The sequence below is a fragment of the Cervus elaphus genome, chromosome 30 (assembly GCF_910594005.1).
Source record: "Cervus elaphus chromosome 30, mCerEla1.1, whole genome shotgun sequence".
NCBI lineage: Eukaryota > Metazoa > Chordata > Mammalia > Artiodactyla > Cervidae > Cervus > Cervus elaphus.
Genome location: NC_057844.1, coordinates 29,616,457 through 29,642,813, shown reverse-complemented (window position 1 = coordinate 29,642,813; position 26,357 = coordinate 29,616,457). Strand labels below are relative to the sequence as shown.

Genomic DNA, 26,357 nt, shown 5'->3' with positions numbered 1-26,357 from the left:
ATGCAACTGAACTGAAGGGAGAAATGGATGGTCCTGTTGTTAATACTTGGAGGCTATTACCCAATCTCAGTAATGGATGGGACAACCAGACAGAAGATCAGGAAAGAAACAGAGGGCTTGGACAACACAATAAAGCAACTAGAACAAACACACGTATCAGTGAAAGTCACTCAGTTGTGTCAGGCTCTTTGCAACCCCATGGACTATACAGTCCAAGGAATTCTCCAGGCCAGAATACTAGAGTGAGTCGCCTTTCCCTTCTTCAGGGGTTCTTCCCAACCCAGGGATCAAACCCAGGTCTTCCATGTTGCAGGCAGATTCTTTACCAGCTGAACCACAAGGGAAACCCAATACACATATACAGAACACTAGTCAAAACCAGTACAGTAACCTTTCAAGTGAATTGAAAGAAACTGGAACATTCACAAGTGTGTGAAATTAACATATTCTTAGCCAATGATTTGGGCTCCCCTGGTGGCTCAGTGGTAGAGAATCTGCCTGCTAATGCAGAAGACTCTGGTTGGATCCCTGGGTGTGGAAAATGTCCTGGAGGAGGAAAGGGCAACCCACTCCAGTATTCTAGCCTGGGAAATCTCATGGACAGAGGAGCCTGGCAGGCTACAGTCCGTGGGGTGGTGAAACAGTTGGACATGACTTAGCGACTAAACCACAACAAACCAATGAACTAAAGATGGAATCACAAGGGAAATTAGAAAATAACTTAGAGATAAATGAAAATGAAACAAAGACACCAACAAGTTATAGCATGCAGCAAAAGCAGTGCTAAAGGGGAAATCTGTAGCTGTTACAGATTCATATGTGTGCACATATATGGATATATATTTATATGTAATTTATATATACATTTAATATGTAACATTTATATATATTTAAATTATATATCTCACATATATATTAAACAAAATATATATGCATATATATTTATATATGTTATATTGAAAAAGCTAAACCACCCAATCTAAAAAAGCTACATAATGTATGATTCCAATTAGATGACACTGTGGAAAAGGCAAATCTATAGATGTGGTAATCAGGTCAGTGGTTGCCAGGCACTGGAGAAGGGGTAAAAGGTTGATTAGGTAAAGCATAGGAAATCTGGGGGGAGGGAGGTTGTGAAATTGTCCTGTATGATACTTTAATGGTGAACATAAAAAATTATGTTCAATAACCTCAGATATGCAGATGACACCACCCTTATGGCAGAAAGTGAAGAAGAACTAAAGAACCTCTTGATGAAAGTGAAAGAGGAGACTGAAAAAGTTGGCTTAAAGCTCAACATTCAGAAAACTAAGATCAGGGCATCCGGTCCCATCACTTCAAGGCAAATAGATGGGGAAACAGTGGAAACAGTGGCCGACTTTATTTTTCTGGGCTTCAGAATGACTGCAGATGGTGATTGCAGCCATGAAATTAAAAGATGCTTACTCCTTGGAAGGAAAGTTATGACCAACCTAGACAGCATATTAAGAAGCAGAGACATTACTTTGCCAACAAAGGTCCATCTAGTCAAGGCTATGGTTTTTCCAGTAGTCATGTATGGCTGTGAGAATTGGACTGTAAAGAAAGCTGAGCTCAGAAGAATTGATGCTTTTGAACTGTGGTGTTGGAGAAGACTCTTGAGAGTCCCTTGGACTGCAAGGAGATCCAACCAGTCCATCCTAGAGGATATCAGTCCTGGGTGTTCATTGGAAGGACTGATGTTGAAGCTGAAACTCCAATACTTTGGCCACCTGATGTGAAGAGCTGACTCATTGGAAAAGACCCTGATGTTGGGAAAGATTGAAGGCAGGAGGAGAAGTGGTCGACAGAGGAAGAGATGGTTGGATGGCATCACCAACTCAGTGGACATGGGTTTGGGTAAACTCTGGGAGTTGGTTATGGACAGGGAGGCCTGGCATGCTGCGGTTCATGGGGTCACAAAGAGTTGGACATGACTGAGCAACTGACCTGAACTGAACTGAACTGATAAGACATTAAGCATTTGTCAAAACCCAGAGAACTTTAAAGACCAAAGAGAAAATCTTAAAGTATGCGTATTTTTTTAAAGTCATTTAGGAGATCTGGGATCCCAGGATGAAATGCAGAATGTGACAGAAGAATCTAAATGCATTATGAATGTATGAAACAACTTCACTGAAGAAAGTGGAGGAATAAGATGCCGACCTAAAGAACTTTGGAAATGAATGGCTGTTAAGACTCAAGTCAAAAGGAATTATACATAATTCCTTTACTCTGCACTGTACTCTAGCTGATAACGTTTTTCCCATGAGGTATGGGTTAGCAGTTCTAAAACCACCATACTGGAAAGGAACAATTAAGTAAATGGATGCAAAACAGTGAGGGCTAGGGTTCTCACTTTTGAAGTGGGAAGTGACAGGTGAATAGGAGGAGGACTGTGGGAGTGGACTAGAAATGGGGATGTCAGTATGAATTCATGTGTAACTTATTACAGGTACAGCTGATTACATATAGAATAATTATAGTCATGTGTGCATATACACAAGTTGGTATATACACACGCATCTCCTTGCCCTGTCAGCTGAGAGGGCCCAGAAATAATGGCAAACACTCGGTGGCAACTAGCACACCTACCACCCAGATCTTGGTTTCTAATAAAATTATCGAATAAAAGAAACCAGAGCTACTTGTAGACATGATTGATTCTGGAACTGGACCAGAAATTTGCTAGATGAGCCTACAGCATACTGTAGTTAGTGCCAAAAATTAAGAAAGTTTCAAGATTTTTTAAAAATGCAATGATGGAAGTATATAAAAAGGACCTAGCAGCCAACTGAAAGAGTTTTCCAATAACTGAAAAGGGAGCAATTTGGGCAACAAAACAGATACAGTTGTGCAAAATAAATATACTTGACTCCACAATAATAAAACTGATTAAGTAAATGAGTAAGGACAACAGACAAATCTCCTAAGCAGAAAAATTCTAACTAATTTATGTATATACTCTTACCCTCAAGGAAATCAAACACAACTCACTACCCTTAAGTGTGGACTTCACACAGTGAGTTTCTTCCAAAAAGTACAGTATGGAAGCAGAAAAATAATAATTAATTATAGTTAGTGGAGAATCCTGACAGACACTACCTTAATCTGGTGATCAAGGTTAACACCAAGAACAGGTTATACTGACGGTATGCACCATGCATACGATGTGATGAGAATGGAACTTTACTTCTCTGGTTTTTCTCCCACAAACACATTTTTAGTCATGAGAAGGATATCAGAAAAATCCCAAAACATGTGGACAAAATATGAGATTGGTTAATTCTCAAAACTGTCAAGGTCAGCCTGAACAAAAAGGTATGAGAAAATGTCACAAGCAAGATCTCACGAAAGGGACTTGCCTGGCAGTCCAGTGGTTAAGACTCCAAGTTTCCAATGAAGAGTGTGCGGGTTCAATCCCTGGTCAGGGAACTAGGATCCCATATGACAAGTGGTGCAGCCAAAAAGAAACTGTTTTACAAAAATAAAAGAAAAAAAATCACATGATAAATAAAGGTACTGTGAAATCATGGATAGGATCCTACAACAGAAAACAACATTAGGGGGAAATGGAGTAGATTTGAATAAACTACGGGCTTTAGTTAATAACAGTGTTTTAATATTGGTTCATTAGTTGTGACAAATGTAGCACATTAACATAAGATGTTAATAACAAGGGAAACTGGGTATTATATATATGGAAACTCTCTGTATTATATTTGCAGTCATTCTGTAAATCTAAAGTTGTTCTAAAATAAAAGTTTCATTTTAAAAAATTTCTTCCTGATATCTGAATGTAAGTTGCAAAGTAACAGATAACCAAAGATCACTTCAGTAATAAATGTTATTTATATACATATCACACATATTAAGCATTCTTTTAATAATTGAATTTTAGGATGAGTTTCACATGTGCTTTAAATAACATTTTATTTCATTTCTTTAAAGAAAAGACCTAATTTAAGTAACATTTAATTTTAATTCATTGAATCACATTGAGGAAAATAATTATATGAAACCAGAACTGTTCAAGAAAATTTACGACATAGAGATGACTGCAAAGTCAGCAGTTGCTCTTGCCCATCAGGAATGCCAGCAAACAGCCTGCCCAGTCCTCCAAAGACGTGGTTCTTCAGGGCTGTGCCATTCAGTAGCCATGCCCTGTGTGTCCCAAAAGGAAATTTCTCCACAAGGACCAGCAAGGAAGTCAAAAAACACCTGGAGTAACAGGCAAATTTGGCCTTGGAGTACCGAATGAAGCAGGGCAAAGGCTAATAGAGTTTTGCCAAGAGAACACACTGGTCATAGCAAACACCCTCTTCCAACAACACAAGAGAAGACTCTACACATGGACATCACCAGATGGTCAATACCGAAATCAGATTGATTATTGCAGATCCTTTGCAGCCAAAGATGGAGAAGCTCTATACAGTCAGCAAAAACAAGACCAGGAGCTGACTGTGGCTCAGATCATGAGCTTCTTATTGTCAAATTCAGACTTAAATTGAAGAAAAGTAGGGAAAACCACTAGCCCATTCAGGTATGACCTAAATCAAATCCCTTATGAATATACAGTAGAAGTGAGAAATAGATTTAAGGGACTAGATCTGATAGACAGAGTGCCTGATGAACCATGGACGGAGGTTCGTGACATTGTACAGGAGACAGGGATTAAGACCATCCCCAAGAAAAAGAAATGCAAAAAGGCAAAATGGTTGTCTGAGGAGGGCTTACAAATAGCTGTGAAAAGAAGAGAAGCGAAAAGCAAAGGAGAAAAGGAAAGATATTCTCATTTGAATGCAGAGTTCCAAAGAACAGCAAGGAGAGATAAGAAAGCCTTCCTCAGTGATCAGTGCAACGAAATAGAGGAAAATCAACAGAATGGGAAAGACTAGAGATCTCTTCAAGAAAATTAGAGATACCAAGGGAACATTTCATGCAAAGATAGGTTCAATAAAGGACAGAAATGGTATGGACCTAACAAAAGCAGAAGATATTAAGACGAGGTGGCAAGAATACACAGAAGGACTGTACAAAAAAGATCTTCATGACCCAGATAATCACGATGGTGTGATCACTCACCTAGAACCAGACATCCTGGAATGTGAAGTCAGGTGGGCCTTAGAAAGCATCACTATGAGCAAAGCAAGTGGTGGTCAGGGGCAGCGACTGAGAGCACCAGGCTGCGATGGCACAGGAGTGGCTGAGAGGAGCTACCCCACGTCCAAGGAGCAGCGGCTGCACGGGTGCAGGAGGGCCAAGAGGAGTTACTCCACATTCAAGATACTCCACGTGAGGAGATACTCCTTGTACAAGGTAAGGAGCAGCGGCTGCGCTTTGCTGGAGCAGCCTGAAGAGATGCCCCACATCCAAGGTAAGAGAAACCCAAGTAAGACGGTAGGTGTTGCGAGAGGGCATCAAAGGGCAGACACACTGAAATCATAATCACAGAAAATTACTAGCCAATCTGATCACAGGACCACAGCCTTGTCTAACTCAATGAAACTAAGCCATGCTGTGTGGGGCCACCCAAGACAGATGGGTCATGGTGGAGACGTCTCACAGAATGTGGTCCACTGGAGAAGGGAATGGCAAACCATTTCAGTATTCTTGCCTTGAGAACCCCATGAACCGTATGAGAAGGCAAAATGATAGGATACTGAAAGAGGAAGTCCCCAGGTCGGTAGGTGCCCAATATGCTGCTGGAGCTCAGTGGAGAAATAACCCCAGAAAGGACGAGCAATAGAATCTCCCATAGCATGTCTGTTCTCCCCTCACACTGTTTCTTCTTCTTTATTTTTCTTAAGGTTGCTTCTAAGAGAGACTGGTTTATTTGTAAGAATGCAAATTTTAAAAGTCTTCTGGAATTTGGAAAAGGCTTGTCATTTAAAATCCCTATAAATTAGATATGCTCTATTCTACTCAAAAACACACACACACACAAAACTTCTACATGTTCTTTCTCACAAGATATGCAGCATCAACAATTTGTTAAATTTGATTCTTTCAGGGAGACTTTTGAATTTAGCCTCTAGGTTGCAGAAAATTAAGACCTTACTCAAATGTATAAAAATTCCTTTGATTTCTTTTTTTCTTGGGAAACATATTGGTGCTCAAAATTTCCTGTAATATTTTTTTGTTTGTTTCATTGAAATTAGTTGCATTGTAATTTTATCAACTCAAGTTTTCATATGATTTTAATTCACATAAAATTATGTAAATTCACATAAAATTAATCTTTTTAGAGTGATTAACTGAGTGGCATCTAGAAAATTCATAATGTTGTACAACCACCTTTATCTAGTTCTGGAACTTTTCTACCATTCAACGTAAAACTCTGTACCCATTAAGCAGTTTTTTCCCATTTCCCTCTCTTCCAGCCCCCAGTTACATCCAAGTATATTCTGTCTCTATGAATTTATCTCTTCTAAATATTACATATACATGGAATCATACCATATGCCTCACAGTGTTTCTGGAGGCTTGAATATTGACTGAATTTTACTTTATGATTCTTTAACTCAACTCCTTAAGAAACTTTTAGATTCTCTTATTAAATGATAAACAGCTTGGGTATTTTGTCTTTTTTTTTTTTAATTAGTCAATAAAGAACTGTCTTTGTTCTCTGACTTCCCAATAGGAAAACTGCAATTCAATTACAATTATAAACCAGATTTCACACACAAGGTACTGCTTTATATTTCTGCATTTTGCCCCTCTGCCTCCCATTTTCATATATTTGATGCCTATTTAGAGAATGACAATAGATTGGAGCCACATGAAAAGCACACATGTTAAATGATATACAAATTTGCCATTCCAAATCTTCCTGCTAAAAATGAAAATATTTGAATAACCTTTAAAACATCCAATTTAAACAAATTTAGGAATCGAAGTATCGGGGGCATAAATCACCTATTGCTCTATCTATACAGCACCAAGAAATACGGACTTTCAGATTATGTAAGTGACTCAGAGGTTCAGTTCAGCTCAGCTCAGTTCAGTCGCTCAGTCATGTCCGACTCTTTGCGACCCCATGAACTGCAGCATGCCAGGCCTCCCTGTCCATCACCAACTCCCAGAGTTTACCCAAACCCATGTCCATCGAGTCGGTGATGCCATCCAACCATCTCAACCTCTGTTGTCCCCTTCTCCTCCTGCCCTCAATCTTTCCCAGCATCAGGGTCTTTTCCAATGAGTCAGCTCTTCACATCAGGTGGCCAAAGTATTGGAGTTTCAGCTTCAACATCAGTCCTTCCAATGAACACCCAGGACTGATATCCTCTAGGATGGACTGGTTGGATCTCCTTGCAGTCCAAGGGACTCTCAAGAGTCTTCTCCAACACCACAGTTCAAAAGCATCAATTCTTCGGTGCTCAGCTTTCTTTATAGTCCAATTCTCACAGCCATACATGACTACTGGAAAAACCATAGCCTTGACTAGATGGACCTTTGTTGGCAAAGTAATGTCTCTGCTTCTTAATATGCTGTCTAGGTTGGTCATAACTTTCCTTCCAAGGAGTAAGCATCTTTTAATTTCATGGCTGCAATCACCATCTGCAGTCATTCTGGAGCCCAGAAAAATAAAGTCAGCTGCTGTTTCCACTGTTTCCCCATCTATTTGCCATGAAGTGATGGGACTGGAGCCATGATCCTAGTTTTCTGAATGTTGAGCTTTAAGCCAACTTTTTCAGTCTCCTCTTTCACTTTCATCAAGAGGTTCTTTAGTTCTTCTTCACTTTCTGCCATAAGGGTGGTGTCATCTGCATATCTGAGGTTATTGATATTTCTCCCAGCAATCTTGACTCAGAGGTAATAGTCACTAATTCCCAACATAGAGATGAACATAAACATAGTTCCATGTCATGGCTGCATCTTCTTCTAAAATGACATCAACAAGGGGTCTATTTTGTTTATTATATTATAAAAATTTCCCAGGTATCTGTTTTATATTCCCTGGCAGTGCCTGAGGCTACAATATTTTCATTTCTTCACTGATCAAACCATATACCTAAAAGCCCTTTTGGAGGTAATTTAACAAACATATCTATGCTCTTTGGCCATAATGACATTTTCATGACAGCTCTTGGAAATTTTATTCCAGAGGAATGAGGCTAATGATAGGAAATCCACGAAGACTGTCTGGGGAGATGTTTTGGAGGAGGCTGACCTTTTAAAACTTTTCAAATCTTCCATCCTGTCCTGTTTAGATTCAGGGTTGACTAATTTGAGATATATATATAACTCTTATCTTTCTTTCTTATGGAGACTTTGTTGCCTTTAACCAAAGAAAGATGAAAGTATGAATTCTTGTGATTACAGAACCAGGGACCAATGACCTTCTTGATCAGCACTATTGAATCTAAGTAATATAAATGATGTTTATATTGAAAGATAGTTTAAAATTTTCTAGAGGTGACATTAAAAATGTAAGGCAAAAGACGTAAAACTAATTTTGACAACATACTTTAACTCAATATCTCTGTATTATCATTTTAACATATAACAAATACTTTAAAATTCTCATCAGGATATTTTAATTCTTTTTCATACTGTCTGAAATCTTGTGCATTTTACACTTACAGCACATCTTGATTTGGACTAGCCACATTCCAAGAGCTCAATAACCGCACATGTCTAGTAGCTACCATCTTGGATTGGGCACTTATAGATACAGTGGTGATTAAGAGGAGGGACCTGGGCTTGAATGGTTTAAGAGGTGGAGTGAACATGATACAATGGGGAAAACGTGAGGGTTCAGTTACCAATATTCAAATTCCACCTTCTACAATTAATTAAGAAGCTTTAGAAAATTTGCCTTGAATGTTTGCCAAATGTTCATGTGGTTATAGATAAGATTAAATGAGATAATGTGCACAAATCTTTGGCTACACTGCAGATATTCATTAAATCTTATCTTGACTCTTTCAAAGTGAATATATCATATGAATTTACTAAATCTGCAGCATATCTCTATTACCATGCTGCAGACTGTAGCCCACCAGGCTAATCTGTCTATGGGATTCTCCAGCAAAGAACACTGGAGTGGGCAGTCCTCTCTTCTTCAGGGGACCTTCCCAACCCAGGGATCAAACCCCGGTCTCCTGCATTGCAGGTGGATTTTTACCAACTGAGCTACCAGGGAAGCCCTGTATCTCTGTTGAGCAATTACTCAACTGTTATACATCAGTGAACAAAACAATTATACCTAGAAAGTAGAGGAAGACAGACAATAAAGACATAAAATATGTTGTAGTATTTTAGAAGGTGATACAGGAAAGGGAAAACGTGCTAACAGAAAAATAAAACAAAAGGAGTCAAGTATGAAGAGGATGTGACATCATTTTAAATAAAGTGGTCAGGCTAGCTGAGGGGGAGATATTTGGGCAAAGACAGAAAGAAGGTGAAAGAGTTGAACAAGTAGATTTCTGAAGGAGAAGCCAGGATGGGTCGGCTGGAGAAAATACCCTGAGGTGGGTTATTCCTGGAGTGTTTGAGGAACAACAGGGAGAGTGTATGGCTGGAAGGCAGGGAGCAAGGGGAAAGAAGTAAGAGATGAAGTCAGAAAGGTTCTGATCGTGTGGAGCTTGTGAGCCACTGTAAGAATTCAGGTTTTCATTCCAAGTGAGATAGGAGCTACTGCAAGATTTTAAGTAGGGACTGACATACTCTGATTTCTAATTTTAAAGCATCACTCTTACAGCTGGGTTGAGAACAGGATATGGGTGGCAAGGGTGGGTTGGCAAGTGGTGCTAGTGGCAAGGGAAGAAGCATAGAGACCCGTGAAGAGCTACCACAGTAACTGAGGAGACATGATGGTGGCTTAGACCACAATGGTAGTAGAGTGGTCACGAGAGTACTGAGAGGCGGTGAGTCTCTAGATCTGTACTGAAGGTAGTAGCAACAGTATCTCCTAATCATTTGGTTGTGGCGTGTGGGAGAGAGAAAAGCATCAAGAACGACACCAACATTTTTAAATGATACAAGTGAACATATTTACAAAGCAGAAATAGACTCACAGACATAGAGAACAAATTTATGGTTACCAAAGGGAAGGGGTGGGAAGGATTAATTAGGAGTTTGGGATTAGCAGATACATACTACTATATATAAAATAGATAAACAACAAAGACTTCCTATATAGCTCAGGGAACTATATTCAATGTTGTGCAATAAACTATAATGGAAAAGAACATGAAAAAGAACATATATATAGGATGATACATACATATAAAATTGACCACTTTCTGTACACCTGAAACATCATAAATCAACTATATTTAAATAAAATAAATCACTTTTTAAAAAAAAGAATAAAGCAATAGAAGCTATTTTCATTACAAACCATGTGGAATCACATATCCTTGTGCAGCTTTGCTAAAAATAAAAAAATAAATGATAAAAAATAGGACGTGATCTAATGATGCAACACTTTGATGCTTTGTCTTTTCTGAGCTTTCAGAAATCTGCCATTCCAAAAGCCATCTTCCAAACCACTACTAGAAGAACTTTCTAAAATTTGCTTACATTTTGACTATCTCCAGGGATCCGTTTTGAACATTTTGTCACGAAGTTTTCACATCTTTTAAGCAAAACAGAAAAGCCAGTATTCAAAGCATGGAGCTGTCACAGGGGCTAGAGCCTTGAGGGAAAAGAGAAACCCCAGACAGCTAATGGGACGTGAACCAACCTTCCCATAGATTCCCTCGGTGGAGGGTGGGGGGTGGGGTTGGGGTCAGCTCTGACAGAGGCTGCTGTATTTGTCACTGACTTGAAGAAAGATACTCTTTGAGTCTGGCCACTGATGGTTCCTTGCCAACTCCATGGGCCACAGACAACTGCTGACAGACCCACATGTGGCCCTTGTGATATCCTCTGGGGCCAGTGGAGTCAGGCATCAATCTTCAAGTGACCAAAACAGTATTCATTCTTCACAGCTCAGCTGGAGCTGGATAGGGATTCACTTTTTCGTTGTTCTGCTGCTGCTGCTGCTGCTGCTGCTGCTGCTAAGTCACTTCAGTCGTGCCTGACTCTGTGCGATCCTATGGACGGTAGCCCACCAGGCTCCCCTGTCCCTGGGATTCTACTGGTCTTTAAATCAGAAATCTATAACTGTTCAATTTGGCAAAGCAACGAATACAATCTTTTCTAAAGGAGAAACTGGAGGGGAAATATCCTAGGAATGCCAAGTTGATTTGATGCTAAATCAAGGCAAGGATGTACATTTACAGTAAAAGTAAAATTTGAGTTTCAATGATAAGAAAAAGAAATTCAATCTGCTGAAGTCACTGAGGCAAACTAAAACAAACCAACAACAACAAACACACACACACACAAGCAAAAACAACAGAAAAGAGAAGTGTATGTTTGTTTCATCAACTCCAGAAAGATGAGACAATTAGAAAAACTGTAAAAAGATGTAATCAGTTGTGTGTCCCTTAGGGGAGAAGGCACAGAAATGTCTGTTTCCAGCTGCACAATGTCTTTTCCCATGAGAATAACCATGCAACCACAAATCTTTAGAGTATGCATAAATGAATAGATAAAGAAGTAGGTAGATACAGAACTACTCAAGAGAGCAGGACAAGAAGTTGGAAAGATGAGAAAAGGGGAAAACTATTAACTACATGGGGCACTGATACTGTGGTGGGAGAAAACACCAATACCATGCTATCAGAAGGAAAGGGAAAAACAAACCCCAGGGCAGCAAATCCACGTGCAAAGCCAGGAGCCAGTGTAAACAGCAAAAACAGTTATTTTATTGGTGCCAGAATTGCTCCAGTCGAGGAAACTTCCTACACAAGCATCCATTTTTACAGAACCAGATAACTTGGAGATGGCTGCTGTATTCTAAGAGTATGACACAGAAATTCATCTTTTATGGAGCAAACATTCCTAACGACTTTTCTGTTTCTGAACACAGCTATCCTACCTAGCAGGAAATAACTGAAGTGGGAGAAGGGATGACAAGCAAGTAACTTTTCTTTGGGGAAAACTCTTCTTTGGGGAAGGGAGGTTGTTGCCGACTCTTTCCGACTCCGTGGACTGCAGCACACCAGGCTCCTCTGTCCTCCACTATCTCCAGGAGTTCGTTCAAATTCGTATCCATTGAGTCGGTGATGCTATCTATCTCATCCTCTGTCACCACTTTCTCCTCCTGCTCTCAAGTTTTCCCAGCATCAGGGTCTTTTCCAATGAGTCAGCTCTTCCCATCAGGTGACCACAGTATTGGAGCTTCAGCTTCAGCATTTGCATTCATTTTCCAGCCTGAGATAATAGCAGAATGCAACGACTATGTTCCACAGTGTCACCTAGTGGCCTTGAGGGACAGGAGCCAGATCCCAGGCAAATTCCGGTAAATGTACAGTCGGCTTCAGAAGCCTATCATTTCAGACAGCAGCCTTCTCCCTTGATTGGAGGAGTGGGTGGAACAGGATTAATAGCTATTCTTGTGGCTCAGCAGTGAGGCTAAAACTCCCAAGCCTGACCTCCACTGTGTGTTTCACAGCACTGACCTTGGTTGCTTTTATAAACCTAAGACCACAGCTTGGAAATCACGTTTCCATTTACCTGATATGAAACATCTCAGTCGGGTGTCTCTGAGATTTCTGAGAACCACATAGAGAAAACACCAAATAAATAGATGTGTGAGTTTATGCAAGTGTCATTTCCGAGTTGTGTGGATTTGTGATTTGTACACAAATAGCCCTTCCCAGGTGGCGCTAGTGGTAAAGAACCCGCCTGCCAATGCAGGAGATACCAGAGACGTGCGTGTGACCCCTGGGTTGAGAAGACCCCCTCGAGGAGGAAATGGCAACCCACTCCAGTATTCTTGCCTAGAGAATTCCATGGACAGAAGAGCCCGGCGGGCTACAGTCCATGGGGCTGAGAAGAGGGGGACAAGACTGAGTGCAGACACACAAACACAGCTTCATTCTCAGGGTCCACTCTCAGTATATCTGCAGACCAGTTTGTCACTTGATGAAGAGATCTCAGGCCTCACTGATGAGGAAATCTTTAGTTCAGGACAGTCTCCTTTGTTTTCAGAGTCATTGCAACTGACTTGCCTGTCTGTAGCTTGGACCCTGCAGAATTTACCACCCACAGCGCTGCTAGTCCACTTTCTAAAACACAAATGCGATTGTGCTATTCCTGGCCTTAAATCCTTTATGGCTTTCTCTGTGCCCTCCACAGAAAGTTCAGATTCTTTTGAGAGACATGCAAGGGCCCAGGCTTCACCCCGTTCACCTGCCAGGTAGAACCAGCCACTGCTATTCACACTCCATGCCGGGCCAGTCTGCGTCCTATGGGACCTCTTGGTGCTGGCTCATGCTCTCACTGCTACAATACCTGTCCCTACTCCCCTTTACCTGGTATTCCTGGCATCCTTTGACCCTCCACAGCCTCTAGCCTGGGTTAGTGGCCTCTCCCACACTCCCCGAGAGAATCCCACACAATCCATAATGTGATCCATTTGGTAATTACTCTTCCATCAAACTAACTTCTAGAGGATCTGCAAATCCATCTCTCTAGTGCCTGGAAGAGTGCCAGGGGCAATAGTTACTCTAGATAAATATTCAGATAAAAGAAGGCATGAATGATTAAATCAATGCGCCCCTTCTCTGTCCCCTTAGTGCCAATCAACTTAGTTCCAAATGTAAATGTGATCTGATGCTTAGTGGGACATGCCTGTGACTATTAAACCACAGAGCCATAGACAAAGAAGAAGACACATTCTAAAGAGAGCCCACAGGAAAAGCTAGACATCCATCTCTCAGCCCAGACCCTATTACAACTAACCACCATCTACTTTTGGCCCCCCTCCTCACCCCAGGCAGGTCTCCTCTAAGAGGTCCGAGGAGAGGCAGGAGAGTGGCCATCATCGGCCTTATGGGGGACTGTGGTGTCCCTGTGGGATTTATCCCACTGCCTCTAGTATCACGTGAAGGGGGAAAGCCCAAGCCCCCTCCCCCCTCATAGGTGTGAGGAGTGCCAGCAAGAAAGGAAGCCCGGCTCTTGCTCCCCAGCTGGGTGCTGGCTGAGTGTGGTGAGAAACTTCCTGGGAAAACCTGGGGGTCCTCATGAACAGGGATGCAGAAATATGGAAACTGAGGTTTACTTCTTAGCTGGTTACTCCCAAATGCAGGAGGCTTGATGGTGGTGGTGGTGGTGACGGTAGCTTAGTCGCTGTGGCCAACTCTTTGCAACTGTAGTCCCAAGGACGGTAGCTCACCAGGCTCTTCTGTCCATGGGATTTTCCAGGCAAGAATACTGGAGTGGGTTGCCATTTCCTTCTTCAGGGGATTTTCCCAACCCAGGGATCAAACCCATGTCTCCTGCATTAGCAGGCAGGTTCTTGACCACTGAGCCACCAGGGAAGCCTCTATGTTAAGATTACATCAAGTAATTTGTTCAGTGAGCAAAAAGGGGGCTTTATTGTAGTAGATTAGTGCCTGGGAAGAATAGCACAGGAGGATACTGTCTCTCTAATTCCTCAGGTTCTTAGGTACCGCAAAGGAGCTCGGAGTAGAGGACCAGCCACATGGGGAAGGGGTCCTCAGGAACAGAGAAGGCCAGAGGGACACAATGCCATGTGTCCATCTACAGAGACCACTGTACCAGCAAAGAAAGACTTGATCTAAAATCTGCTGAAGGGACATTAAGGGACCACAAGGAATGCCTTCAAAGAGCATGGTTGGTGGTAATACTCAGAGAAGAGAAAACTGCTCATGTGCAGACTTAGTCTGCAGACTTTTCCCTCCTTTAATCACACCTGGAGTCCCAGCCTCTAGAGCTAATGGAACCAAACTCCAAGGAGGCACTGAATAAATCCTCCCTCCTCAGCACATCAGCCTCTTTCCTGTCTCATCTTACTCTGCTCATATCTAACCACGTTCATTTGAGTTAAGGCACCTATGACTGTGTGTGAGAAGAGGACATTTAATTCTTAAATTTCTTGAGAAGAAAAGTACTTTCCAGTAAAAAGGTTACATCAGCATGCAGAGGAATTACTTCCAAAGTAACCCTAACTTCGTGGATCTGTGCATGAAAGTTCTTAAGTATCTAAGGTAATTACTTCACCTTTGAAAATTTCCATTTGGAATTATTTTCACTCTCTCATAAACACAAAATTCACTCTGATTCCTTTATGTGTACCTAAGTTGAGGAGACCTCTATTCTGATCAATTAATTCAGATATGAACTCCTTCTATACTGCCTTTATGAACAGGTTGGCGCTTTAGATACTTCACTTTTCCTAGTGGAAAACACCACCAGATGCTTGGAAAGATTCCCAACAACTTGACAGATAGTGATGATTTCCATTTGTTGAAATTGGTTTCTCTTTATTTACTCCCTATCAAATAACAGTATGAAAAGAATTTTTAGTGTCAATGATGATCCAAGGAAATAACAATATATTGGGCTGGCCAAAAAGTTCCACCCTATGGAAAAGCCCAAAGGAACTTGTTGGCAAACCCAATATTTCAAATAAATAAGAGAAATTTTTATATTCTTTTCACTTATATCAAAGTAAAGTAGGAAAGTTGTGTAATAAAATGCTATGTAATACAATGTGGTTCTTTGTGACGCTGTGGACTGTAGCCCACCAGACTCCTCTGTCTATGGAATTCTCCAGGCAAAAATACTGGAGTGGGTTGCCATTCCCTTCTCCAGGGGAACTTCTCGACCCAGAGATCAAACCTAGGTCTACCTGCACTGCAGGCAGATTCTTTACCATCTGAGGCACCAGGGAAGCCCAATAAAATGTGACATAAAGCTTTATTTCAGATCTTACAGAAAAATTTTGGAGGCAATAAAGTTTTACATTATGTGTCTAGTATTCTTGTTGAACTAGTAACAACTCTGGTAGCATATGGAAATTTTCTCTCAATCTCCTCCCCAAAGAAATTTATATGGAGTCCTTTCTTTAATATTCATACGAAACAGAGACTTAGTGGGCTTTGTAAATCTTTTGAGTGGCCTCTATGAATACCTTCATAGAAGATAAACTGGTTCATACAAGAATGGCACTTTTGCCATTACTGTTAGAATTTCCTTGCTTGTGTTTTTCTATAGCTACTTTGTGAAATTTGAAGAAGCCTTTCATATAATGTGCAAGTCTCAGGATAACAACTTTGGAAAGATCCAGAGGGTAAAGTCAAAGTATTCTTCCCATATATCTGCTGAAATGCTGAGCATTAATTGCTCACCTATATTTGACTTATAAAGTATATTCCTCATGCTCAGATTTTGGTTGGCACCAAATTGAGGTATGGAATTGTGTCTTGTATTCTTGATCTCTCTTGCTCACTAGCTGAGTGATTATGAACTGAATCTCTTTTTTTGGGCCTCAGGTTTTACAATTATGAAATAAGCTGAACTAGATGATTTCCAAGATCTCTCAATTTTCATAGGTTCTGAAAGTGGTTAAATGTATTGTCATGTAAAAATTATACTTTACATCAACAGAATATTGTCTTTTCTTGAACCTCCAAATGATGTTCCATTTTAATGATTCAGAATTTGCATGGTGTGCTCTCTGCAATGTTTTTGACCCTGTGCAAACTAAAAAAAAAAAAAAAAATACAATCAAGAAGTATTTTTCATATTTTTCTTTGAGATGAGAACCTAAAGAAATGTCTGTGAGATCAGCACTTGATTATAATTTCAGTTATACATCCTCTGGTCAACATTTCCCAATATGTATTTTCAAACTGCCTTTATGAAGAAGTTGGTTGCTTAGAAATTATTTCACTTTTCATAGTGAAAAATACCACTCAATACTCAGAAAGGCTTCAAATGCCAATACTGATGGACAGTGGTGATTTCCATTAGTTGAAATTGGTTTCTTCTACTTTATTTTTAGCTCTACAGTGGGCTAACAGATATTTGCTTTTAAAAAAGAAACCACCACAATACTGTAAAGTAATTATCTTCCAATTAAAATAAATATGTTAATTTAAAAAACAAACAAACAAAAAGGGAGTCTTGGGACTTCACTGGTGGTCCAGTGGTTAAGACTCTGAGCTTCCAATACAGGGGGCAGGGTTCAATCCCTGGTCGGGGGGGGGGGGGGGGGGGGGGGGGGGGAATGCATTGACCAGAAAACAAACAAACAAAAAACAAATAAAAAGGAATCTTGTTGGCAAATAATTTGGAGAAATGATGGATCAACAAAGTTAGATTCAGATCATTAAATTTTCTAATGTGATTTTCATTCTCCCATACAAGAGTGGTTGTCGCTGTTGTTTAGTCGCTAAGCATGTCTGACACTTTTGCAGCCCCATGGACTGTAGCCCGCCAGGCTCCTTCATCCATGGAATCTCCCAGGCAAGAATACTGGAGTGGGTTGCCATTTCCATCTCCAGGGGATATTCCCAACCTAGGGATTGAACCCACGTCTCCTGCTTGGCAGGCAGATTCTTTACCACAGAGCCACTTGAGAATCCCATACAGTAGAGTGTGCTGTAAAGGGAGGGGCCTGCTGCCATATCAGTAGGTAACTCCTGCCCACACCACCTAAACCCCAATCCAGCTCTCACAGTGGGTAATAAGACAGTGAGAATTTTGGCTGGAGCAAGTCTTTCTGCACCAGGGATAAAGACACTAAGTCAAACCAATTTTGTTTTGAGAAGTAGGGCAGATCTTGAGCCAGTCCAAAAAATATTCAATTCATAGTTCAGTTTACACCATTCCCAGTTCTATTTAAAGAAGGATTCTTTATAAAGCAGAGCTAAGTAAAACTGGAAAGAATTCTTTCTGGAGGCAGTGGGTTTTGGTCCTGGGAAATGTTCATGCAGAGGCAATCAGGTATTACAGGAACCAGGTACTCTGAGCTGGAGAAGGCAATGGCAACCCACTCCAGTCCTCTTGCCTGGAAAATCCCATGGATGGAGGGGTACGGTAGGCTGCAGTCTATGGGGTCGCTAGGAGTCGGACACGACTGAGCAACTTCACTTTCACTTTTCACTTTCATGCACTGGAGAAGGAAATGGCAACCCATTCCAGTATTCTTGCCTGGAGAATCCCAGAGACAGGGGAGTCTGGTGGGCTGCCGTCTATGGGGTCGCACAGAGTCGGACATGGCTGAAGCGACTTAGTAGCAGCAGCAGCAGCAGCAGGTACCCTGAGCATTTCCCCTGGGAAAGGTAGGACGTGATTTTCGTTCAGGATCTGAACATTGAGAAGAGCCTGAGTTTACTCAGTGATAGGTTTGGTGGCAGCGCTCTGCCATCCAGTCATTTTGCTGGGAGTATGGGTTGATACACACATGGTGGCGGGTTGGGGGGACAGAGCTTATCTGTATGGCTTCAGGCTCAGACTGAATACAAGCCAGGGAAAGGAGCAGCATCCTCCCAGAGGTCTCGTCCTAATTCAGCAACTGCCCAACTCTATTGCCAAGGACACCTGGCCGAGCCTGGCTCTATGTACTGTTCACAGGACAAAGTTTAGCAACAGGCAGCAGAATTTGAAGGTTAAGAGCACGGCCTTTGGAGCCAGACTCCCTGGGTTGGACTTCTGAACAGATGGGAACTTTCTATATCTTAGTTTCCCCATCATAAAAGTGATGTGATCTTAAAAGCTGCTTTGGAGTGTCGTTTTGAGAAATGAATGGGTTAGTCATGTCAAACAATTCACAAATGTCATCATAGTAAGTAATACTTAGCACTTCTACAGTAGATATAATTTTGGAAGTAGTATTTGCAAACCTATTACCTTACTTGAACTTCGTACAACAGCTTAATAAAATAGGTAGGGCAAAGGTAGAGTATTATGCTTTTTTCTTTCCTGATATGAGGATATTGAGGGACAAAGCAGTTGAGTGACTCAGGTAGTTAAGAGCTTTAGAATCACGGAGAACTCCTTCTGAATCTGAGTCTACCACCCACTAGCCCTATGTCCTTCAGCAAGTAACGTAACCTGTGTGTACCTTTAATTACTCATCTCTAAAATGGGAATAAAAATAGTAACTACCTCATAATGTTGTGGTAAGAAATCAAAGAGTCAGTACGTGTTAAGCACTTATAATAAAGCTTGACAAGTAAGAACTAGTCTTTTTTTTTTTTTTTCTTTAAATCTTTTGGCCACTCTGCACATCATGTGGGATCTTAGTTTACCAACCAGGGATTGAACCCTTGCCCCTGCATTTGAAGCACAGAGTCTTAACCACTGAACCACCAGGGAAGCCCCAAGAACCAGTCATTTTAATTGCTGTTTTTTAATTATTTCTCCCCTCTGATTAGTTATATTCTTTTCCTATTGCCCCAATTCTTGGTATAGTACTTGATACATAAATTATGATCAATCATACTTTGTTGAATAAAAATGCTACAGGACTTCAGAAGAGAAGGAGATCTTGCAACCTGGGGAAAGACTAGAAGGTTTTATGAAGGAGGTGGGGTTCGGGTTGGTTTCGTAGATAGCTAGAACTTAAATATGTAATAAAAAAGAAAGTTTAGTATTTTTGTAGGTGACAGAAGAGATTAATATATCTATACTCCTAGATTAGATATTCCACTTTTTTCTTTGGGTTTAATGAATTCTACATTATATTATTTAATTTCTCCTGTTTCTAGTTAATTGATGGCAAAACCTGTTTAAACTGCATTATAAAATGTAGCTTTATCTTACACATATCTTGTGTGCTTGCTGTAAATTCCAGCTAGCATAATCAGAAACCAAACTAAATTTATCGTCATTATAAGAAATGGAAAAAATCACACTGAAACGCTTTAGGGATACTGTTCAGCTGCATTATAAAAAATAACCCACAATAATTTCACAGAGAACTTTCATTTTATCTAAGTTTCATTTTTGCTAAATGAGTCCAATTACAGCTCTATTTCTCTTAGTAGCTTGGGATTTTTTTTTTTTTAATGGTCTCCAGGCAAAACCTCTATGTTTAATCTGCCTGGAGTGAAACTCCTTCTTCAAACGTCAGAAACTGTTGAATTATTAGTATATTTTTCACTTACCATTTGCTACCAGCCCTAGAGCATCTTGATTTCTTTGTTCAAATGTCTGCCATTGCAGTTAGGGTGCATTACGCATACTGTAACATAATTAACGCTGAGTGTTTTTCAGAAAGTAAAAAGGGTTTCTTTTTCCTCTTTTTAACTCTATACTTGTAGCCCTTCCCACACTATGCCACAATAGCCAAACAAAAAAGGAAAAGCACAGGGAGCCAGCTGAACATTCGATCTCTCTGACGCTGGTGTCCGGATCATGTGGTCATTTCCAATGCTCCAGATGATTAACACCTTGTCATCTGACACCCATTCGGACTTGACCTCTCCCAGCTCCTCTTTGCCGTCATCTCTGGATCCCTCCCCATTCTCTCTCATCTTTTGATGATTTTACCAACTATGCTCCTTCTTGCTCCTGTCATCATTCTTAACAACTTCAACATCCACAAAGACAACTGATTTCAACATTTTAGTCTCTCAGATCCTTGGGTTCTTTGCTTCCAATGATGTGTTTACTTCTTCCCACCTCAGCATCTCTTCTGGAGTCTTTAAAACGTTCTCCCCTTGACAATCACATCTTTTCCTTCCAGCTCTCCTACCCTGAGTATCTACTCCAGAAATTCTCAGACCTACCCAAGCACCGACTTGACCTTTCTTTCTATCAGCCTTCCCCTTGGGTTTGTGCTTGTTCTTATTTAGTGTAGATTCCGTAGATTGTAAAGCCTTGCAAAGCCAAAACCCTACTTAAGCCCCACTATGCATCTGCTTCCCACCTGCACCCAAGCAGCTCAACAAATGCTCCATCAAATACACAATCAAGCAGACTCGTATCTCCTTAAGTTTATACTGACAAGTCAAATGAATATATTTTCTACTATGTGTGCTTGTTCATTCTCCAAAAGAATAACTTCCTGTATTCTTTCTGTTCATTTCTACTCATTACACACACACACACACATAAAAAAAGTATTTTCTTCTCGCTGCAATCTTTGCAATTACCAGTGACCTACCTGTCTTCACAACCTACTAGAAGAAATACACAATCAGTTAGGCACAGTATTGATTCACTTTACCTGGATGAACCTAGATTAATAACTTTGCTCTTAGGTACAGTGATGAATCAAGATAGAGAACATGTTTAATAAAAGCATAATTACATTTTTTTTGTTTACCTGAGGCTTTGCAAAAAGGAGAAATGGTTGTCTGAGAAGCTTACAAATATCTGTGAAGAGAAGAGAAGTGAAAGGCAAGGAGAAAAGGAAATATATACCCATTTGAATGTAGAGTTCCAAAGAATAGCAAGGAGAAATAAGAAAGCCTTCCTCAGTGATCAATGCAAAGAAATAGAGGAAAACAATAGAATGGGAAAGACTAGAGAGCTCTTCAAGAAAATTAGAGATACCAAGGGAACATTTCATGCAAAGATGGGCACAGTAAAGGACAGAAATGGTATGAACCTAACAGAAGCAGAAGATATTAAGAAGAGGTGGCAAGAATACACAGAAGAACTATACAAAAAAGATCTTCATGACCAAGATAACAATGATGGTGTGATCACTCACCTAGAGACAGACATCCTGGAATTTGAAGTCAAGTGGGGCTTAGGAAGCAGCACTATGAACAAAGCTAGTGGAGGTGATGGAATTACAGTTGAGCTATTTCAAACCCTAAAAGATGATGCTGTGAAACTACTGCACTGAATATGCCAGCAAATTTGGAAAACTCAGCAGTGGCCACAGGACTGGAAAAGGTCAGTTTTCATTCCAATCCCAGAGATAGGCAATGCCAAAGAATGCTCAAACTACCACACAATTACACCCATCTCACATGCTAGCAAAGTAATGCTGAAAATTCTCCAAGCTAGGCTTCAACAGTATGTGAACCATGAACTTCCAGATGTTCAAGCTGGATTTAGAAAAGGCAGGGGAACCAGAGATCAAATTGCCAACATCAGCTGGATCATCGAAAAAGCAACAGAGTTCCAGGAAAACATCTACTTCTGCTTTATTGACTATGCCAAAGCTGTTGACTGTGTGGACAACAAGTAACTGTGGAAAATTCTTCAAGAGATGGGAATATCAGACCACCTGCCTGCCTCTTGAGAAATCTGAATGCAGGTCAGGAGGCAACAGTTAGAACCAGACATGGACCAACAGACTGGTTCCAAATAGGAAAAGGAGTATGTCAAGGCTGTATATTGTCACCCTGCTTATTTAACTTATATGCAGAGTACATCATGAGAAACGCTGGGCTGGATGAAACACAAGCCGGAATCAAGATTGCTGGGAGAAATATCAATAACCTCAGATATGCAGATGACACCACCCTTATGGCAGAAGGGGAAGAAGAACTAAAGAGCCTCTTGATGAAAGTGAAAGAGGAGAGTGAAAAAGTTGGCTTAAAACTCAAGATTCAGAAACTAAGATCATGGCATCTGATCCCATCACTTCATGACAAATAGATGGGGAAACAGTGGAAACAGTGACAGATTTTATTTTGGGAGGCTCCAAAATCACTGCCAATGGTGACTACAGCCATAAAATTAAAAGACACTTGCTCCTTGAAAGAAAAGTTATGACCAACCTGATGTGATGTGAAGTCATTCAGTCATGTTCAACTCTTCGCAATCCCATGGACTGTAGCATACCAGGCTACCAGCATACCATCCATGGGATTTTCCCAGCAAGAGTACTGGAGGGAGTTGCCATTTCCTTCTCCAGGGGATCTTCCCAACCCAGGGATCAAACTCAGGTCTCCCACATTGCATGCAGACACTTTACTGTCTGAGCCACCAGGCAAGCCCCCTAGACAGCATATTAAAAAGTAGAGACATTATTTTGCCAACAAAGGTCCATCTAGTCAAAGCTAGGGTTTTTCCAGTGGTCATGTATGGCTGTGAGAGTTGGACTATAAAGAAAGCTGAGCACAGAAGAATTGGTGCTTTTGAACTGTGGTGTTGGAGAAGACTCTTGAGAGTCCCTTGGACAGCAAGGAGATCCAATCAGTCCATCCTAAAGGAAATCGGTCCTGAATGTTCACTGGAAGGACTGATGTTGAAGCTGAAACTCCAATACTTTGGCCACCTGATACAAAGAACTGACTCATTTGAAAAGACCCTGATGCTGGGCAAGATTGAAGGCGGGAGGAGTAGGGGATGACTGAGGATGAGATGGTTGGATGGCATCACCAACTCAATGGACATGAGTTTGAATAAACTCCAGGAGCTGGTGATGAACAAGGAGACCTGGCCTGCTGCCGTCCATGGGGTCGCAAAAAGTCGGACACGACTGAGCGACTGAACTGAACTGAACTGTGCTCCTATGTGGTTGAATAAAAAGAAATCCAGCATCATCTGAAAGATCAGTGGCAACTAAAGATGACCCTTATGTCCCTAAAGGTCTGTTCTTGGATCAGTCTCTTTGATATTTTATCGATGAAGGTACATAGATGCTAAGAAGTTGGAGAATAAACCTAATACACTGGATGAAAAAATGTTGAAAAGATTTAATTTCCCAAAACAATGGGCTGAGACAAATAAGATAAAATTTAATAAGGATAAATATAAAATCCTTCATTTATTTTTAAAAACAAATCTTTGATATAAAGCAGGATGGACAGCACTGAATTAACAGAAATAAATCCACAGACTAGGGGATTCCCAGGTGGCTCAGTGGTAAGGAATCCACCTGCCAATACAGGGGACACAGGTTCAATTCCTGGGTTGGGGAGATACCCTGGAGGAGGATAGCAACCCACTCCAGTATGCTTGCCTGAAAAATCCCATGGACAGAGGAGCCTGGCAGGCTGCAGTCCACAGAGGCTGCAGGGTTAGACACGACTGAGCATACATATGCACGCACACATGCAACTGCACAGAGCAGTCTTTCATTAACAAAGAAATACATTAATCACACAGAAATTTATATTCATCACAAAGAAAACAATAGACCAACCATCCTAGGCACAGACTAGACTTCAGCTGAAAAACTAGATTTAATTCTGGGGACTTTATTTCAAGAGAGAGTTATAATGTCTACAGTACACCAAATGAAGGGGAAATAGGGTAATGAAGAATGAAGAGAAGTGAAGTGAAAGTCGCTCAATCAGACTATACAGTCCATGGGATTCTCCAGGCCAGAATATTGGAATGGGTAGCCTTTCCCTTCCCCAGGGACTCGTCCCAACCTAGGGATCTAACCCAGGTCTCCCACATTGCAGGCAGATTCTTCACCAGCTGAGCCACAAGGGAAGCCCAAGAGTACTGGAGTGGGTAGCCTATCCCTTCTCCAGCGGATCTTCCCAACCCAGGAATTGAACTGGGGTCTCCTGCATTGCAGGGAGATTCTTTACTAACTGAGCTATCAGGGAAGCCCATGGAGACATTTATTAAACACCTCTCTTGAGAGCTATATGGATGGATCCTGCACTGACTGAAGGGCCAATCCATGGCTGTCTGACATAGCGAAGTCTGGAGTCCTTCATAAGCAAGCTCAAATCGCAGCTTCGTCAGTGATGCACCTTTTAAACTTGAGTGAATTCCTCCCATCTCCAAGCCTCAGTAACTTCTCTTACCAAAAAAATAAAAATTATGAGATAATCTTATTAACAACTGCCTCACTAAAATGTATGAACACCAAATGAGATAATCCATTTAAAGCGATTTACCCATTCCTATGAGCATGCTAAGTTGCTTCAGTTGTGTCTGACTCTCAGCGACCCTATGGACCATAGCCCACCAGGCTCCTGTGTCCACGGAATTCTCCAGGTAAGAATACTGGAGTGGGTTTCCATGCCTTCCTTTAGAGAATCTTTCAAACCCAGGGATGGAGCCTGCATCTCTTTATGTCTCCGGCACCGGCAGGCAGGTTCTTTACCACTAATACCACCTGGGAAGCCCTTGCCCGTTCCTAGTAATAAATGTTAAATAAACATTTGTTCTTGGGCAAGGGAAGAGCTGGTAGAACTGGTAGGAGAATAGAGTCCAAAGTTGGTGCTTTCAAAGTTCAGTTGCTTTTTATGTTCAGAAAATTTTGCTCTATTTTATCAGTTAATTTGGGAGAGTTTTTTTGTTGTTGTCAGTTTTTCTTTTGTATGTCTTTATTAAATGTGTTACAATATTGCTTCTGTTGTTTATGTTCTGGTTTTTTGGCCACTACACATGTGGGATCTTAGTTCCCTGGCCAGGGATTGAACCCCTGCATTGGAAGAAGAAGCCCTAACCACAGGACTGCCAGGGAAGGCCTTATTCTTTTTCTCTAATGCAGATGATCTGGTCCTAGTTAGGGGGAAAGTTGAAAAGAACAGTGTGTTGCTGAGCCAAAGAGCAGAGGTAGAGAAACATCTGAAGGCATCAGGTGTACGGTACCGAGAACCACGAAGCGGCAACAAACACATGGGGTGGGGTGGGGCGGACATCGTCAGGCACTGCTTGGTTTTTCTGTCCCCCAGGGCCTTTTCTGGAAACTTCTGCTTCTATCTGGAGGACATGGTTTTGTCTTTATGAGCGTGGGGTGTCCTTACCTGCCTCACGACGGGGACTGCATCATGAGCTTGGGGACAGAACGTGACATCCATGGGAGAAACTCAAAGTGGCCCTTTGACTTGAGCCCCGGCCAAGCCAAGAGCCTTTCCGTTTGACCGCTCCAGGATCACACCGCAGTAACTTACCGAGGCAACAAATACGGAGCTTCTGTCATCAACCCTCCGGAGCTGGGCCACAACCAGGGGCCTCCTGCGCTGTGCCTGCTCTCGCCAATGTAATGAGACTGAGTTCGGTTCCAAAGGCAAGGAAAGCGTTCTTCTCAGATCAAAGAGTGAAGACGCGTGAGCTTCCGCTCCAGAGCAGGTGTTCTAGCCGCCAGCCACCGGCAGTTGCTTTGTCTATGGCGTCCTCTACCGCCCGCAGGGGAGGGGTAGTTTGGCCGAGGTGCGCAGGCGCAGCTGTGCCGCTCAAGCTCCTGTCAGGAGGCGGCGCAGCCTCTCTGCACCCCGCCCGCCGCAGCCATCTTGGATGGAGTGCTGTGCGCAGTGTCTGTACAGGAGCCCTAGCTGAGGCCACCGTGCAGCTGTTTGGCACCAGGAACGCAGGTCAGAAGGGCCAGGGCATGAGACCTCTACTCGCGGCACCCTGTGAGGCAGTGAAAGTAGACTCAGCATAAAAGAAGAGGAAAAAAATGATTAGACTTTATTTTGTTGTTGTTGTTCTGCCAGTAAGTCGTGTTTGACTTTTTGCGACCCAGTGAACTACAGCACTCAAGGTTCCCAGGCTCCTTTCACTGCCTCCCAGAGTTTGTGCAAATTCATGTCCACTGAGTCGGTGATGCCTCTAACCATCTCATCCTCAGCCGGCCCCTTCTCCTGCCCTCATTC

At 41.6% G+C, this 26,357-nt stretch overlaps 1 long non-coding RNA gene across 1 annotated transcript in view; it reads right to left on the bottom strand.

The window, feature by feature from the left end:
• Positions 1–25,877, bottom strand: part of LOC122686605 — a 348,073-nt gene extending 322,196 nt beyond the window's left edge. The window contains exon 1 of the long non-coding RNA XR_006338852.1: positions 25,656–25,877. This is a non-coding gene — a long non-coding RNA (uncharacterized LOC122686605). The remainder of the gene's footprint in view (positions 1–25,655) is intronic.
• Between the last annotated feature and the right edge of the window lie 480 nt (positions 25,878–26,357).